General features: G+C 45.3%; 1 long non-coding RNA gene across 2 annotated transcripts in view; it reads right to left on the bottom strand.

Annotated features, from left to right (window-relative positions):
* LOC142491979 (uncharacterized) overlaps positions 1–14600 on the bottom strand; it is a 133012-nt gene extending 118412 nt beyond the window's left edge. For both annotated transcript variants that reach the window (XR_012800628.1, XR_012800629.1), the window contains exons 1-2: positions 14333–14600; positions 11930–12139 (exon numbers count right to left, since the gene is read on the bottom strand). This is a non-coding gene — a long non-coding RNA (uncharacterized LOC142491979). The remainder of the gene's footprint in view (positions 1–11929; positions 12140–14332) is intronic.
* Positions 14601–14836: the final 236 nt, after the last annotated feature.

Raw genomic sequence — 14836 nt, 5'->3', positions numbered from 1 at the left:
AGAGTGGGGCGGAGAGAGAGGGTGGGGAACGAGAGAGAGGGTGGGAGAGAGAGAGAGAGAGAGCGGTGGGAGATAGAGAGAGAGAGAGGGTGGAGAGAGGAGGGAGAGAGGGGAGAGAGGGCTGGGAGAAGAGAGAGAGAGAGAGAGAGAGAGTAGGGAGAGAGAGAGAGAGAGGAGCGAGAGAGGGTGGGAGAGAGAGAGAGAGGGTGGGGAGAGAGAGAGAGAGAGGGGTGGAGAGAGAGAGAGAAGAGAGAGGGTGGAGAGAGAGAGAGAGGGTGGAGAAGAGAGAGAGAGCGGGAGGGAGAGAGAAAAGAGAAAGAGAGGGTGGGAGAGAGGAGACAGAGAGAGAGGACAGATAGAGAGACAGATAGAGAGGACAGATAGAGAGACCAGATAGAGAGACAGAGACGGATAGAGAGAGAGCAGAGAGATGGATAGAGAGAGACAGAGACGACGGATAAAGAGAGGACAGAGAGGACGGTGAGGAGCGAGACTAAGGCTGGGGCCATAGAGGGGTGAGCAGTTCGGAACTCGCGCTGACGCTGAGGCTCGCCCTGCTGAAATCTGCGCGATTTCGATGCCCTTGCAGGCGAGCCAGCGGGCGCGATCGGGAGATGGCTGCCTCCGCGCTGATTGGATGTTTTCAGCCGACAGTGCTCTGAAAAACAGTTTTGCTGTCGGCTGAAAAAATCCAGCGCCTCAGCACGCCATGCGGACGCTCGCCGTGAGGCACCCCTCTCAAGGCATCTCATTGAGGATGCAGGGGCTCAGCACGGAGCGTCCGCACGGCTCAGCGCGGGCCTGTCCTTCTAATGGACTCGGCCAGAGAGCCAGAGAGAGAGAGACATAGAAAACGAGAGACACCACAGAAAAAGAGAGACACACAGAAAAAGAGAGACACACAGAAAAGAGAGACACACAGAAACGAACGACACACAGAAAAAGAGAGACACACAGAAAAAGAGAGACAGAGAGAGAGAATGTGAGACAAAGACAGAGAGAGTGCGAGGGCGAGAATGCGAGGGCGACCCCGGGCGACACAGGGAGAAGGCGAGGGCGCCACGGAGAAGGCGAGGGCGACACAGGGAGAGGGTGACACTCACAGACACCACACACTCACACGACACACGACAGCAGACACACTCTCATGCAGAGACACCACTCACGCAGAGACCACCAAGTCCCACCCGCAGAGACACACTCACGCAGAGACACTCAGCCGCAGACACACACTCACTTCAGGCAACACCACGGCACACTCAGACACACACACGCAGAGACACACACTGCAGAGACACACACGCAGAGACACACACGCAGAGACACACTCACTCAGAGACACACTCACTCAGAGACACACTCACTCAGAGACACACTCACTCAGAGACACTCAGAGACACACACTCACTCTGACACACACACACACAGACACACACACACACAGGCACACACACACAGGCACGACAGGCCACACACACTCACGCAGAGACACACACGCAGAGACACTCATGCAGAGACACACTCAGAGACACAATCACTCAGAGACACACTCACTCAGAGACACACTCACTCAGAACACTCAGAGACACACACTCACACCACACACAACAGACACACACACACAGACAAACACAGGCACACACTCACACAGGCACACACACACAGGCACACACACACAGGCACACACACACAGGCACACACACACACACACGCAGACACACACACGCAGAGACACTCATGCAGAGGACACACTCAGAGACACACTCACTCAGAGACACACTCACTCAGAACACTCACTCAGAACGACTCAGAGACACACACCTCGCTCTGACACACACACACACACACACACACACACACACGACACACACACACAGACACACACACACACACAGGAACGCACACACACAGGCGCACACACACAGACATACCTCACTCACAGACACACTCACTCAGACGACACACTCACTCAGACACACTCACTCAGACACACTCACTCACAGACACTCACTCACACTCACTCACAGACACTCACTCTGTCACTCACACACACACTCACCGGGTCGCACGCGGCAGCAGGCCCCTCCGCACGGCAGCAGGCCCCTCCTTAAGGCAGCAGGCCCCTCCGCACGGCAGCAGGCCCCTCCTTAAGGCAGCAGGCCCCTCCGCACGGCAGCAGGCCCCTCCTTAAGGCAGCAGGCCCCTCCGCACGGCAGCAGGCCCCTCCTTAAGGCAGCAGGCCCCTCCTTAAGGCAGCAGGCCCCTCCGCACGGCAGCAGGTCCCTCCCCCCCCCGAAGCACGCTCCCCGAACACCAAGCGGGGATCGGGGGCAGGTGATTAGGGGGAGATCATGCGCAGGAGGTGCGCACGGGGGAAGCTGGGTTGGCGCTTCCCCCTCCGTCCCACGTGGGTTGCGCGCGGGGCTTGCTTTGGGCTTCCCCCTCCGTCCCACGTGGGTTGCGCGCGGGGCTTGCTTTGGGCTTCCCCCTCCGTCCCACGTAGGGAGCGGAGGGGGGAGGGAGCGGAGGGGGCTAGATTGCGCGCGGCGCTTGTTTTGGGCTTCCCCCTCCGTCCCACGTGGGGAGCGGTGGGGGGGGGGGTGAGGGTGCGGGGGATTCTGGGTTGCTGGGGGGGGCAGGCAGCGGGCCCACAGGCAGCACAGAGGGCCCACAGGCAGCACAGAGGGCAGGACACCCTGCTTGCCCTGTGCATGCACGCCGGGACCAAGGAAATCGCCGCCATTTTTTTTTAAAAATGTAATGAACAGGCACCCGGCCGGGCTCCCCCTGACTCACGAGAGGAGATCAGGAGGGGGAGGAGATCAGGGGAAGGAGCTCTTCCCCGCGTTAACCCAATCAGGGAGGGAGATTATTTATTTATTAAAAAAAAAAAAAAAAAAAATTGGCAGGAGCAGGGGAATTCATAGAGCTGCAGCACGGCTCGCCAGCGGCCTAAATCCACTCGCAACGGGCGAATGGTTATCATTATTTGTCGAGCACTATATATATATATATATATATATATATATATATATATATATATTTATATATATATATATATATATATATATATATATACATATTGTTGATGTCTCCGTCACAGCGTAGGATCTTACAGTATGTCCCAGATTAATGCAGGAAATATAGTATTTCTCTATATTGGGTTTCTTTCAAGGATAAATAATATACTAATAGGCCCACCGTCCCTTTAAGTCAAAACAAATAAAAAAAGAAATGCCTACTTCTCTGAGGAGACTAACTACACATGCAGCTTCAGCCCTTACTCACTGGATGGATAGCTAAACTGGTTACACCCCAAAAACAGGTACTATTGTAGCTAAACATATACAGTCTCTGCACACAGCAATATAGTGTTTCTCTTATCCGTTATTCCAAGGTTATGGAGCAGACGACCCCGCTTCAGCACGATCTTGCATCCTTCCTTCCTAGGAGAACTCAGCCCCACGTGAGCTCAGAGAATCTCTCCTCTGTATTCACAATGTTAAGGACAGGACATCCCTGCTTCAGCACGGTTTCGCTTCCGTCCTTCCTCTTCCTGGGATTAACAACCCAGGCAGTCCCAGCAGGCTCCGCAACCACAGTCCAGTAAGCCTAGGGGACTGTGCCAGCTTCCACGGCTGGGGAGAACTTTTCTATGTCCCCCTTCTCTGGGAACAGCAGTCTCTTTCAGTGTGTAGTCACTACCTGACTTTTAAAACACCATGTGCAATCAGGAGTTCAGCCTGCTAAATTAGTTTGTATAGTCCCATAGCTGCCCTATTCTAGCACTTAGAGACAGTGATTGTATCACTATATATATACAGTATAAAGAAAAGAGCGCAAATGACCAAGTGCAAATATGAATATAAACAATTTAATTAAACAAGACAAAAATGGATTAGTTTTATCCCTATTAGAAAAGGTGAATAAACCGCTCGTCCGTGTATGATATTTGGTGCTTAAATGCGCTATATAACAGGTGCTTTGAGGGAAAAATTGAATATATTACAGTGTAGATCCCAAAAGGATCAGAAAAGGCTCCCTCATATGATAAGCACTCAATGTTAGTACACTATGGTGAGACTTACAATAGTCTATCGGTATCAATACCTTCAAATAGAACAAAAAGGTGTGGCCCTTCTCGACCGGGTAAGTTCAGGAAAAATAATAAAATTTTATTAGTTCATTATAGTTGATCAAGATTAAAAACACGTATAAAACATTCAAACATTAAAAAACCCCGTATTGAAGTGGTTAGGTGAATTGGCAGTAAATTGCTATATTAAGTTTCACCATGGGCGTCTAAATAGCGATTATCACTGTTAATGGACAAGCAGGTAAGTATGCTCCTTCAAACCTCAATGGCGGAAGGAGTATTTATCAGAGATGTAATCTCTATATATGTGCTGCTAAGTTGGCAAAAATACAGGTAACCTCTATCCAAGGGTGCAATGATATCTTTTCAAAAGTGTGTCTAGGGGCACTGTATAATATTTCCAAATGAATAACACAGTGGTAGATTCTAATGCCTCTTTATGGAGTGTGAACGATGAGATTGAAGCCCCCAACTGCGGGCAAAACCATTTGAGACACACTTGCAGGGTATGATGGTTAAATGCAAGTCTATGTATAATACATTATTGTTCCTACAGAGATATGGTGGATATTGGTATCTCGTGTGAACAATAGATTGTATGATGAAAGCCCCCACTGTGGGCAAAACCGCTTAGACACACACAAATACAAGGTTTGCTCATTTGGTGTAAGCCTGTATACAAAACAATGTTTGTCCCTATTTGCGGGTATTGCCAAAACTAATGGTTTCACAGTCGGAATATTGATAGCTTAAGGATGTGTTCATCCCGTAATTAATATAATTAGCTCCGTTTCAGGGAGACTAAAACAGCGATATTGCAGGTTCAAATATCTCTTGTGTGTTCCGTTATATGCTGGAAGCCCCCGCTGTGGGAGACGCCACTTAGCACACACATATAAGTCGCTGTACTCCTGCTATCAATACAAGCCTGTCTTCCCAAAAGCTGCTGTCTCTGTTCGCTGACGCTGTCACTTCTGATGACGTCACTCGTGACGTCACCACGTCCCGACGATCGTTTCGCGTAGACTGACACGCTTCTTCAAACACTCCTCCCCTTGAAGAAGCGTCTCAAATGGTTTTGCCCGCAGTTGGGGGCTTCAATCTCATCGTTCACACTCCATAAAGAGGCATTAGAATCTACCACTGTGTTATTCATTTGGAAATATTATACAGTGCCCCTAGACACACTTTTGAAAAGATATCATTGCACCCTTGGATAGAGGTTACCTGTATTTTTGCCAACTTAGCAGCACATATATAGAGATTACATCTCTGATAAATACTCCTTCCGCCATTGAGGTTTGAAGGAGCATACTTACCTGCTTGTCCATTAACAGTGATAATCGCTATTTAGACGCCCATGGTGAAACTTAATATAGCAATTTACTGCCAATTCACCTAACCACTTCAATACGGGGTTTTTTAATGTTTGAATGTTTTATACGTGTTTTTAATCTTGATCAACTATAATGAACTAATAAAATTTTATTATTTTTCCTGAACTTACCCGGTCGAGAAGGGCCACACCTTTTTGTTCTATTTGAAGGTATTGATACCGATAGACTATTGTAAGTCTCACCATAGTGTACTAACATTGAGTGCTTATCATATGAGGGAGCCTTTTCTGATCCTTTTGGGATCTACACTGTAATATTATCCCTATTAGAGCTGCATTTTTCTTTTAGTTAATGCATTGTATTAATTATCTATTTTGCTTACTGCATTCATTATCCACTCTACTACTTATTTAATTCACCATTCTAATTTGAGCGCTGGTACACTTCTTTTTGTTCTCTCATGGTGTAGAGCCCCATATAAGGGCATCTACGTGATCCAGTGAGACAAAAGGACAGCCCTGCATCTTACCAGTGGTGCAGAGACATGGATCCAGGTAGAGAGATGGGAACATAACTGCAGGTGGCTGCAGACTGCTGCACAGCTCATCTGGAGGGTGAGTATCTCTATTTCTCTCCCATTCAAGTGAAGAATGAATGATTCCAGGGTCCCATTCCAAAGCATGGACTACCGGAGCATTAATCCTTCTGGGCCGCAAACCTTGCTGTCCTTGTGGCCTAAGAGGGGCTGCGGGTTTGCACATTTTTCTTCTCGACCACAAGGACAGTAAGCCTAGCTACATCTGTATACAGTATATCTTTGTATGACACATGTAATGAAAGAGTTATGTCCTATACTCAGTCCAATCATTTGGGTACCACTTAAAACCTGCCCTTTTTGCTTGTAGGCTATCCCCAGAAATAACACTATGATAATCATGGTCTGGATGTGAGTAACGGCAGGTTTTGGTGTGACCTAATTATCGTAACGTCATTTCCATGCACTAACATTAATAGAGGTTTGTGGATATGCGATTTTAGGTTACCGGCTCAATGCCATATGAGCAAGCCAGAAGTCCATTAAAAGCGAACCGATATTTGAGTGGTTAACATGAGGGCATCATAACGCTTATTACCTTTGTGAACATTCGCTATCACTAGCAATACGTTAAATGGGGGTAACCTTATGATAAAACATTCCATTTGAGGATTAACCCCCGAGTGGGTGTAAACTGATGATATTTGACACATTTGTGTTTTTGTATTTAAATCACTTTGTCTAGGTGGGCCGTATAGTAAAGATAAATTGCTCTTTACATGATTCTGGACTAGGTGAAAAACAAATGTGAAATTAACCCCATCAATCCAGTTATATCTGGTAGTTGGAGTTTATTTATAAGCATAGTAATTGTATCATAAAAAATGTGTTGCCTAAATTTATGGAATTTTGCATTTCTTCTCCTCCAGAAAAATCTCTTTACTACAAGGACATTTTCTTTTCCCACGCCCGCACCCCCACTGCACGTACGTACCTAAAAAGAACAAAAATCCCACTTTGCAGGTTTTTTTTTTTTTAAATATATTGAATAGTCAACTCTGTATTTGATTGTATGTTCTGTAAAGGATTATCTGTTTGGGACACTGTCAGGGATATGCCTCTAGATGGCAATGTGCCACTTCTTTTTAGTATCTTTGATCATGCAAAGTAATAATGATAATTTAGCAATTTACATAATTAAAAAGAAACACTATTATTATCTGCAGTCAGTATGTCCTGATACAGTAGCCTCTTCCTCTAAATAGTAAAAAAAAAAAAAAACAGCTTTATCTACTCTTCAGTACACAGGACCTTTAGCTTCAGGCTCTCGCAAGCAGAAAATAATTGTGAAGAGGATTATTGCAAGCTAGTCTGATTGCTGGACTGTAATTTGACAAATCAGTTTTAAATACAGGTTTGTGTTTCCTGAGAATTCTTGGTCCCAAAACCATAACTGGCAATAGCTACTAACCCAGATCAAATTGTAAGAGACATACCTGAATATGAATATATATATATATATACATATATATATATACACACACACACACACACACACACACACACACACACACACACACACACACACACACACACACACACACACACACACACACACACACACACACACACACACACACACACACACACACACACACACACACACACACTCGTGTTATGGTGAGTAAAAAAAGTGACAAAAACCCTCCACAGTAAAGCAAATAGCAAATATTACTGTATGTTCATTTGCATATCTTAGACAGGTCTGCAACCCTGTCTTTCACCATTATCACACAGCACGTCCACTGCAGCAAAGGATTCTGGGAAATTACATGCAAATGAGCACACAGTGCCACCTTTTGTCTCAAGCTCATATTACACGAGCAACCCTTAAGCCAATGCATGCGGCTTTAAACACAGCTTTTAAGCATAGGCTGGGGTGAGATGCAAAGCCAGTAAACCCACTCACAGACATGTTTCAACCTTGATAGGTATCATCAGTGTGAGGTTGGTTGTGCTGGCTATGCTTGTTTGAGACTAAGAGTAGGTAATCACCACACTTATTAAGGTTATGGTGGGTAAAAAAAAGTGACAAAAATCCTCCACAGTAAAGCATATAGCAAATGGAAATATTACTGTATGTTCACAGTGCTGTGTACTGGGTGATAATGGTGAAAGACAGGGTTGCAGACCTGTCTAAGACATGCAAATGAACATACAGTAATATTTCCATTTGCTATATTATTTACTGTGGAGGGTTTTTGTCACTTTTGTTACCCACCATAACCTTAATAAGTGTGGTGAATACCTGCTCTTAGTCTCAAACCAGCATAGCCAGCACAACCAACCTCACATGATACCCATCAAGGTTGAAACATGTCTGTGAGTGAGTTTACAGGCTTTGCATCTCACCCCAGCCTATGCTTAAAAGCTGTGTTTAAAGCAGCATGCATTGGCTTAAGGGTTGCTCGTGTAATATGAGCTTGAGACAAAAGGTGGCACTGTGTGCTCATTTGCATGTCATTTCCCAGAATCCCTTGCTGCAGTGGAAGTGCTGTGTGATAATGGTGAAAGACAGGGTTGCAGACCTGTCTAAGACATGCAAATGAACATACAGTAATATTTCCATTACAAACTCACACTCACACACTCACTCACACTCTCACTCACACTCTCACACACACTATAGCACCCTACTTTAATTCTCTGACCTAGTATTGTAAATCAGCAGGCAGTGCTAGTGTTAATCCCTTAGCACAGCGGTGCGCAAACTGGGGGGCATGATAATTTTCTGGGGGGTGCAGCGTTTACAGAGGTCCCCGGCTAAGAGCGCGAGGTCTCTGTAAACTTACTTACCCGGCTCCAGTCACGCGTCTCTATGACAACGCGGCATCAAATGATGCCCGTTCCCATGGAGACGTGACGTCAAGTGACGCAACTTTGGAGTCAGAGGGAGCGCAATGGAGGTGCAGAGCAGGAAGGGGGGGGTGCAGGCGCAGGGAGTTTGCACACTGCTGCCTTAGCACATGGCCTAGCATGTGAGTTGTATTTCCCCAAAGTTATCATGTTGCAGTTTTCAGGCAGGTGCCTGAAAACAGTTAGTCGCATGCAAAGGGAGTGGGTTTACTCTAGTGGGATCTGCCCAGTTTATTGGACAGAAGACCTAGTCACATCCCTAGTAAAAAATGGGACTGCCATGCAAATTAGGGAAGCTGGTGTCTGTGAGTCTCTAGGTAGCTGATGCCTGGGGTTCCCTGGGAAGCTGGCCCCCGAGGCCCTAGGAATCTAGTCCCTGATGGGTCTACTGTTCTAGCGATGGATCTGGCTCCTCCTGAGTCTAGTCCTGCACAGGGAATGGATTATTCCCCCTGGACACTACTACAAGTCCAGGCTGTGGAGGCTTATCTGCCCAGAAGAAGGGTGGATGTACCAAGGCCTAAGGATGGGTGTATAAGTGGCATGGATATGAACTAATTGCTACCTGTACCCCTGCTCTCAATAAAGTCTCTGTTGCACTGTTACTGGCACTCCAGAGTATTCCTTTTCTACAAGAGTTCCTGTGGGGGGGTGAACACCTGACTATGGCAGAGCCCCTACAGGTGGAGGCGCTGCACCATATCAAGATATCCTTCCACCAAGCTCCCTATATGCAGAGACCTAGGCTCCTGGAATACCATCAGGTGAGCACACTAACACCATAAGACCATAGATCTCCCGTGGACGGACGATTGGAGCGTTACATGTACATACACACAAGATAAACTTTGGAAGGAGCACTCCAGAGTCCAAAACCTTTAAATAGAATCTGTTGATTTAGCTGGTTCTCAGGTGTTGTTGGGCGGTCCAGGTTACCTTCGAGACCAGGGATATACAGGAGCAAAAATTTCACAGTACTCCGAAGTAGAAACATATAAAAGTTATTTATTCAGTCCATCATTAGACAATAAAAATTGGGTAGGGCAAAGAAGGCCATCGCCCGTCCCTTCTACTTTGAAGGGCTGGTGACATTTATGTTTGTTTAAATATTTAAAAGCACTATATTTAAACGCGTTAAAATGTTCTTGTTGTTTCCTCAGTTTTTACTCATAATTTTTCTTTGATGCTTTATTAATAAATATTTGGTAATTCAATGTATACAATATTCTATAGGTAAGGGTATTTTGCTAGTTATTAAATCAATAACGTGAATGACACAACTATACAGGTTCGTACCGCAGGGCAGGAGACAGTCAGTATGTGGAGCATGCTGTTCCCCCCTCTCTTCTCCTGCAACTTCTGCCATGGGCTGACCTCTACTGCTGTCAGACATGCGACCAGAGAGCCCCAGTAGCAAAACAGGCAAGCTGTCCATGGAGAGGAATTCCATATATGACAAAGCTAGTGTCAGAACCCTTTTGATATATAATATGGGCTTTTAAACAATGTATGTCTGGTATGCGGATAATTACTTATTCCCTTCACTGTCAGAGGTTCCATCAACGCACAGCTTTGCTACTAAATATTCCAGTTTGCCCTGGAGAGTCCTGGTTTGAAAAGGTCTGTGCATAAGCAGAAATAGGTCAAGTGTAGCAGAACACAATATAAAAAGCTTATTGAAATCACAAAGGCTATAGGGGTTATATATCAAGGCAAGTTTGGAGCAAGATTGAAGCTAATAGTGTCATTTTTATGTTGCTTTCCATTATTCATCAATGTATCAAGCACATTGCTTCACGTTTTGCCCCATATATCTCAGATTGTGATTTGTGTATCAAAAGGAGTAGGTAGGAAGGAGTTGCATAACACACAGATTATAATGAGATGTATCAAAATATGCGCTTATTTAGTTAACTTTTTCTCCCTTCAATCGTAGCAAAAATGTTATGAGTCTTCTAGCAATCTACATCAAATATAAGAACCTGTTAAACTCTCAAAACTAACGCAACTGTGCTCCAAAAATGTGAAGCAATGCCTGAAAACACAATTTCTCTGCTCTAATATTTCTCTGATACATAGCTCTATTGTCCAGATCCACAAAACTCAGTTATTTACAGTACTTAACGATGTGCTAACTGACGTTAATGCATCATTAAAATCTAAAGAAGGGTTTAAAAGCTCTTAAAATATGCATTAAGGCCTGTCTTATTCCTGCCATTAACTTTAACGACTGCTCGGTTTAATGATATGCAAGAGAGGTGTGGAAACCAGGGCAGCCTAGGCAAACCTTCAGTCTTGCGCTCTCCCCAATAAACTTTTTTTGGGGGAAAAAATCTATCTGCCATGATGCCACGTAAATGGAAAAATGTACATTTTATACCTATTAGTATTTATTTTTAAACTTTCTGCGTTCCTGTGTGAAATGTCAAATATGTACGAGTGACGTGTATATATTGTACGTTGCTACACATAATCAAGTTCCACCAACTGCCTCACCCACTCCCCCAATGTATAGAACCAAAGCAAAACAATCTTGTAATCTGTAACTGTATTTGTGAATATTTTGTATGCTGTGGGACATACTGTAGCCCAGACACAGTCCCCTCTCTCCCTCACATACACTCCCTCCTCTCTCCTTCACACACTCTCCCCTCTCTCCCCACACACATTCTCCCCTCTCTCCCCCACACACTCCCCCCCCACTCTCTCCTCCCTACACTTCCCCTTTCCTTCTCTCTCTCTCTCTCTCTCTCTCTCTCTCTCTCTCTCCCCATCCTCTCCTATTCCCTCTTTCCCATTCTCTCTCTTGCTCATTTCTTCCCACATTTTCTCTTCCACACCCATCCCTATTTTCTCTCTCCCTCACCCCTAACCCCCTCTCATTCTCTCTCTCCCTCACCCTCTCTCATTCTCATTCCCCCTCTCTCATTCTCACTCCCCCTCTCTCATTCTCTCTCTGACCCCCTCTCTCGTTTTCCTTCTCTACTTGTCTCACTCTCTCCTTCTCCCCTCATTCTCTCTCCCCTATCCTCTCTCAGTCCCTACCTGGTTGTGGAGTGCAGTGGAGCGGGGGAGGTCCATCATTGCGGGCGGCAGATACCGGAAGTCTTCACTAACTTCTGGGTCAGACCGCTGGAGCAGGCTCTGCCCCATCTTCTTCCGCCACCGCCCTCTTCAAATGCGCTGCTGCCACCCTCCTGCTTTGCTGCTGCCGCTGCAACCATCATCCTCATGCATCTTTAGGCACTAGGCAAACTAGGAGGCAAAAAAGTGCAACCCCTGAAATGTTGCTGCTTTTGGCAGCTATCTAGTTTTTCTAGGGGTTAGACCAGCCCTGTGGAGAACCACAACGCATATCTCAGTAGGTCGTTAAAGTTAACACAAGAAATAACAGCAAACGCTAGGTTTCACAAAATATTAGGACCTTGACCAGGGTTCTGAGGATACCCACTTTGACTTCTTATATTGTCTAATCATTTGAATTGGGCCCAAAAATTCAACCAAGATCTAATCGGTGGCCAACCCCTCTCCACCCCCCCCTTATTACCTGGGGTGGCCTAACCTCCCTGGGACACAAACCATCATAACACACCCTCTACCCCCACTCAGCACTCAACAAAGCTAGCCCCCTCTACTGTACTGGCCATTAGCCTTACTAGCCAGAGGTGGCTAATATGACTAATGGCCAACATAAACACAATCTACACTTACACTATAAACAATAAAATGAAAAATTAATATTACACACACGCACACACTAAATCAAACATTTAAAAGCTTCTAATTAACTAATTGAGTGTCAGTGGTGCTCCCTGGCTCACTCAATGAGGTGCCATTGTAGGTAGCCACAATGGCACTCAATGGATGCCTGAAAAAATACTTGGATTTACTCCATCCTAGAAGATGGCTACCATCATCAGGGCAATGGGCCTACCAGAACCAATACCCCCAAAAGGGCCAATGCCCAACCATAAAAAAATTATTTCACAGTTTATTTTTTCATTGTATGCTTTGTATGCTGGAACTTTGACCCCACGTGGGGGGTAAAAATGTCTAGTAATACAACTTTATACACGCATGACTTACACACTTGTACAGTAAGTGCTTGCTAACAACTAATTGTTAGCAACTCAGTACATTGACTTTACATACTTTAAATGTTTTTCAAAGTGCGAGGTGTGTGACGTGGCACTTCTCACTTGGATATGTGTATTCTGCTCATTCTAAACACTACTTTGTTTTTATTTACGTGTGCGTAAGCAGTACAGTCCGGACCTCAGTAATAAGATTAAGACTACAATATTTCAGTACATATTATTTATTGAATTTGACAGTGATTCAGTATGTGTTGTTTATTGAACATGACTTGTTGCAGAATATACACAATCCCATCGTAAAGATTATTCAGCTCTACTCGTACATAGTTTAGACTCTTGCTCTGTTCTGTGTAAATGTATCCTCATCCCACCAATATTTATGAGTCTTACTGTACATTCCCTGACTCGATACACTACCACTGACCTGCTAACGCTTGGACGGCCCATATATGTTTTGTATACATTTGGACATACTATTAATTTGAAAAACTATGCCTTCCTTTTACATCTACATTTGATTTACTGCTGTTATCTACTGTATACAAATATGGTAAAAGTTCACTGCCTCTGCTATTTCCCGCATTGTGTTTCTACATTATGGTGTGGGTTGTGTTGCCTAGCAACAAGGCAGCTGCGGGCAGCATTGCATCTGGCGGACTTTTTTTCTAATGTTTCTGTGTGTTCACAGGGGTGTATTTCTAGCATCTCAGTCACTTAAATGGCTACATAGTAGATGAGGTTGAAAAAAGACATATGTCCATTAAGTTCAAACCTATGTCAAATGTAGATGACAGATACTATATTTTATATCCAGTGGTGGGATTCTGCCGGTTCGTACTGGTGCGTGCGAACCTGTTACTAAAATTTCACAAGTTTGCCAAATCAGTGCTTAATTTGCTTAATTCTCTTACCTTCATTCACCTGTCCGGGTGGCGGACACTGGGCGGTGTCTGACAGCATATCCCGGCATCTATTTCCCTGCAAATCCTCTCAATATGGCCACGTGGCTTCATCTGCGGCCGCGTTGCCATCCTAACGGGAATGCGAAATGACGTAACTGCATCACGTGACGTCTGTTGCTATGGCAGTGACGATGTTACACAGTGTCGCATTGTCATGGCAACACGGTGCCATGTGAAGCCGCGTGGCCATTTTGAGAAGGGAAATAGATGCTGGGAGATGTGGTTAGATGCCGTCCGGTGCCCAGGTAAGAAACGGTTGTTAACTTTTTTTTTATCCCACTTCTGCCTATATCCCTACTTACAGTATATTGATCCAGAGGAAGGCAAGAAAAAAAAACCAGTGAAATATTATCCAATGATATCTCATATAGGAATAATAAATTACTTACTGATTCCAAATATTTGTGTAATATAGTCTCTGGTAAGATAGTCTGTATATATAGAAGGGTCTGAGCCCAGACCCAGAAATCAGGCTGCGCGCCACAGTGTGTATCTTTACTTAACCAAATAGCTAAAGGGGCAGATCTCCTTCTCTAAGGCCTGTACCTGAAGCAACCAACAAACTGGGGCAAGGGTAATCGTTATCTGGGGCGTTTGGGGGTTATCTGGCCTAGTGCAAGGGGCTACTGCTCCCCTGCACCCTCACTCACTAGCTCCCTGCTCCAACTGCTAACTGCCAACTGCCAACTGTATCTAAAAGCAACTGCTGAGAATCCTTGAGCCCTATTGGCTGTTCTGGGTCACCTGGGGCTTTCCTCCCTAGGCCTCATGGGAGTTGTAGTCCCGTGGAGGCTGCAGTAACATTGGGGCCGCGTGCGCAATTGCACTGCGCATGCATGACTTTGGAATGGCTGCCGCAACTCCCGCACTTCACTTCTCATGCGCGATTACTG

Source organism: Ascaphus truei, chromosome 4 (assembly GCF_040206685.1).
Source record: "Ascaphus truei isolate aAscTru1 chromosome 4, aAscTru1.hap1, whole genome shotgun sequence".
NCBI lineage: Eukaryota > Metazoa > Chordata > Amphibia > Anura > Ascaphidae > Ascaphus > Ascaphus truei.
The sequence above is the reverse complement of the archived record's forward strand: the minus strand, read 5'-3'. Positions and strand labels throughout refer to the sequence as shown.